The sequence below is a fragment of the Syngnathus typhle genome, linkage group LG9, assembly GCF_033458585.1.
Source record: "Syngnathus typhle isolate RoL2023-S1 ecotype Sweden linkage group LG9, RoL_Styp_1.0, whole genome shotgun sequence".
Classification (NCBI taxonomy): Eukaryota; Metazoa; Chordata; class Actinopteri; order Syngnathiformes; family Syngnathidae; genus Syngnathus; species Syngnathus typhle.
In genome coordinates this window covers 15,561,629-15,566,435 of record NC_083746.1, presented here as the reverse complement: position 1 = coordinate 15,566,435, position 4,807 = coordinate 15,561,629, and the positions used below count along the sequence as shown (strand labels likewise).

The 4,807-nt window shown below is 43.3% G+C and overlaps 1 non-coding gene across 1 annotated transcript; it reads right to left on the bottom strand.

Annotated features, from left to right (window-relative positions):
• Positions 1 to 492: 492 nt before the first annotated feature.
• Positions 493 to 574, bottom strand: trnas-gcu (transfer RNA serine (anticodon GCU)). The gene has a single exon. It is a non-coding gene; the product is annotated as a tRNA-Ser (tRNA).
• Between the last annotated feature and the right edge of the window lie 4,233 nt (positions 575 to 4,807).

Genomic DNA, 4,807 nt, shown 5'->3' with positions numbered 1-4,807 from the left:
CACGCACACAAATACACACACGCAGCAGTGACTCTCCAATACACATCGATACCAAATGATCAGGTGTTGCTTTCCCGCCTTTTCCGGACAGTATAAAAGCTTCTTACCTGGAGATGGAGGATGTTGTTACATCTGCTGAAGTGCCATGTGTACTGACCCCCATTAAACAACCCAAGATCTTGCCAATAAAGAACAAACCGTTACCCCACATCTTAGTTTTCCTGACCCAACAACGGACATCATCAACAACACTTATCCCACTTGCTTCCTTTGGAGGCATGATTAGAGTTGTTGCAATCTTCAGAGTAACTAGAATGTAATAACGAACGGAGTCAGTTGGCATGCGGGTCCTCTCGTGAGGTTTGACAATCGAATTTCGTTCGACATCCGGAGCAAAAAATTCTCGAATTTTTTGTTCAAATATTGATTTGTTCGAGAACCGGGACGTTCAGAAACCGAGGCTCCACTGTAAAAGAATGTAACATTAACTTTCGACGAGGATGGGATTTGAACCCATGCGTGCAGAGCACAATGGATTAGCAATCCATCGCCTTAACCTCTCGGCCACCTCGTCTTGCTCATATGGCATTGACAACACGTTGTGCCGAGATACTTTGTGTGAAAATCCGACGAGTATGATGAAATGCTGAGTGGAGAGCACAATGGAGTAGCAACCCATCGCCTAAATATCTCAGCCATCGCATCTCATGCATGAGTTGTATGGGCGACATGATATGTCATGTACGGGGTAGTATAAGCTACAAGGTAAAATGATACGATACTTTAGATGTGAAATGAAGAAGAGCTAAGCCACAAAAGAAGTGACACTGTCAGCAAAGAAAAACATTTTTTCAATGTTGTCTCACCCCGAATCTTTGGGATCATCGGCTCTGCGCAGTTGGATAGTTCCACTAACATTTTAACATCAACATTCTTTCATGGTCTGCCTGGGTATCTCGGCTGAAGATCCTAAAGAAAAGAACCTAAATTTCTTGTATGCTATTGCATGACTGTATAGCCTCCGGCCGTCATGACTACATTTTACCGTGGCACCATTGAGAGCGTCCTCTCCAGCTGTATTGCTGTTTGGGGTGGCGGCTGCACTGACTACAACTGGAAGGCCCTGCAGCGCATAGTGAACACGGCTGGTAAGATTATTGGTGCTTCACTCCCCTCCTTGAAAGACATTTACATCTCCCATCTCACCCGCAAGGCGACCACGATTGTGAGTGATGTGAGTCACCCCGCTCACTCTTTGTTTGATCTTCTGCTCTCTGGGAAGAGGTATAGGAGCCTGCGCTCCCGCACCACCAGACTCAACAACAGCTTCATACTCCAGGCTGTTAGGATCCTGAACTCGCTTCCCTTTCTGCGTAGCGTCCTGTACTTTTGCGCTATGCTTACTGTCTGCTGTATGCACACTGGCTCCGTTTTGCTCTTCTTATTTATTGTGTTATCTGTTTATTTATTATTTGTTCATCACTCTTATTTATTGTTTGTGCCTTCTTGTTTTTATATTGTGTCGTTTACTTGTATGTCTTTCGTGTAATATGTCTCGTCGCCGTGGGATAGAGAAAACGTAATTTCGGTTTCTTTGTATGTCTTGACATGTGAAGAGATTGACAATAAAGCTGACTTTGACTTTTTGACTTTTGTGGCCGTAGCATCCCCGGAACGAATCTGGGTCATGGCGTATTTAAATTACCTTGCTGAATTTGTCCGTTGTTCACTGTTAGACGCAGAGACCACTGCTCCAGCAGAAGAAGCCGAAACCCTACAAACAGCAACCACAGAATCATCTCAACCACTAGACCGGACCCAGACCGACCCTCTATCGCCTACAGCCGCCGGTACGGAGACCAACCATGCTCAGCAGCTCCCACATGCTTCAGACCCCCCCACCTCTCCAACTCCAGAAACCCATCACCCCCCCCTCCTCTCATCCACCCCCCACACCTCACCCTACACACCCCCAGAACCCCACCCCCCTTCTCTAATCCACCCCCCACTTCCCACCCTCCTCCATATCCCTTTCTCCCTCCCCCCCTCCACTGCCCTTCTCATCACACATGAATGAGAGGATTGAACGGGCAAACATCAATATAGCCAGCCCCCATCGATGCTCCACCCAGGATCCCCAAACCGACCTGAACGAACCCAGCCCCCATCGATGCTCCACCCAGGCTCAACCCCTCCCCATAAGCAAACTGAACAGCTCTCTACACAAACCCCCTTTCCCTCACCTAACTCCCCCCATACGTCCCCCCTTGTCCCATTACTCCCCGCAAGCCAGAGTTCTAAAGAAAATTCCTCACCCAAAAACAGCAAGAACAAGGTCACACAGCAACATACTCCAGAAGCTATCACAACGCTGATCACTCCTAGAATAAACAACCCTATCATCCTAGTTTGTTCCGTCCCTGGATCAAACCTGATACCCATCCGTCAGAAACAGCTCCAGAAATCAAAACACTCCACCAGAACCAAAACAATTCGAGCGGCCCTGCTCAATATTAGATCATTAGTCAATAAATCACTTCTCATCAATGACCTCATTACGAGTAATGAATTAGATATCATGTTTCTTACAGAGACCTGGCTTGATCTAGATAACAGAGAATATATCCTTAATGAATCAACTCCACCTAATTCCAACTGCATTGACGCCCTCAGAATCGGAAAGAGAGGGGGAGGCGTTTTCCTAATCTATTCTGATTTGTTTCAATGTAAACGGACGTCATTTGGAGATTGTCTTTCGTTTGAGTATCTTGCAGTTGTAATGAAGTCTTCTCCCCCTGTCCTACTTATGGTTGTATACAGACCCCCAGGTTATGCTAATAACTTCTTCGTCGAATTCTCTGAACTCCTCGCTATAATCTCCTTGGAACATGACTAGAGATGCACCGATCCGACTTTTTCAGTTCCGATACCGATACCGATGCCGTGGCTTTGCGTATCGGTCGATACCCGATACCGATCCGATATTATGGTTGATTTTTTTTTTTTAAACGTTTATTTCGAACATTAAAGAAATACAAGAAAAAAATAAAAATACAGAAAAATGATAACTCCATAATACAATAGAATATAAAAGAAAAAAGATATTGCATCATAATTTTCCTTTATCGTAAAATCATATTTGTTCAAAAAGGGAGTAGAAGGAAGCCTAAGCTTATCTGACTCTACCCCATGTAACTACATGTTTCTATTTAATTCTGTCAAGAATTTGTCCATAGTCAATATATTAAAGAAAGAAAAAAAAAACATACATATATATATATATACATATATATATACATACATACACACATACATATATATATATATATACACACATACATATATATACACATATATACACATATACATACATATATATACCATATATTTTCTCATTAAAATACAAATCAACTTAAACAACTTCACAGCATGTTACGGTATCCCGTCAATATTTTGTCCTTATACATTTTTTTAAACTTAGGTAAGGTACTACAGTTCTTTAATTCGTCACTGCTGGTGTTCCATAGTTCCACACCTCTAACTGTTATACAATGTAACTTTAAGTTTGTTCTCACCAAATCTCTTTTAAACATACGTGTTCCTCTTAAATAATGGGTACTTTCCCTCCACTCAAACAACCTCTGGATACTGTTTGGTAATTGATTATTTTTTATTTTGTACATGAGTTGGATGGTTTTAAAGTCGACTAGGTCGTTGTATTTCAGTGAGTTCAATTTAATAATTGAACTCACTGAAATAATAATTCCGATTTTATTTAAGAAGCTACATAACTCTACATGTGGAAGAGAAAAGACCAAAGGCAATGGCATCAGGCAGACTACACAGTTCTCTGCTCTAAATTAGGGGTGTCCAAACTAACGGTCCAGTTTTTATTGGCCCGCAGCAAATTCTGAAAACATAATTGAATATGACCCGCACAAGAAGCTTGAGCTCAGCTTCTCAGTTTCCACACTAGATGGAGCCCGCCACACAAAGCGTTTGACGTCCCATTAACACCCCCCCGGAAGAGAAGCGAACACGCAGCGTTTGACATCCGATTAGCCCCCCCCCCCCCATTCGGGAGAGAAGCGAACGCGCAGCCTTTGACGTCCCATTAGCAACCCGAAGAGAAGCGAACGCGCAGGGTTTGACGTCCGCTTAGCAACCCGGGGAAGAGAAGCGAACGTTCGCTCCATGTTTGCGTTTGTTTAGAAAACTCTCGTGGCATGCGGCACACGTGCTGCTAGCGTATGACGTAGCCCGCGTCCCAATAGATTAAGGAAAGTATCGGCTCACAGATCGGCTGTATTTTCTGATACCCGATCCATCTATTTTGTTGATATCGGGACCGATATCCGATCCAGATATCGGATCGGTGCATCTCTAAACATGACTGTATATCAATAGTAGGTGACTTTAATATTCACATAGACAACCTCAATGATAATAACATCAAAGAACTAAACAACCTCCTTGACACCTTCGACCTATCCCAGCATATCTCTGGACCTACACACAACAGAGGCCATACACTAGATTTATTCATAACCAGAGGTCTTGAGTCATCTTTCCTCTCAGCAGTCAATATTGCCTTATCTGATCACTTCTGCATCTTTATCGAAATGAAGGTCACCCCTATAGCTCTCAGTCAACCACAAACCATTAAAAAGCGGCACTTTAATCAGGCCACTAGTACACTATTTATGGAGGCCTTCTCGCAGGCCCCTACCCTTCCATCAGAATCTGTCAATGACCTCCTAGAAAGCACCATGGACATACTCTCTCTCTGTAAAAGATAAAAAAGAGA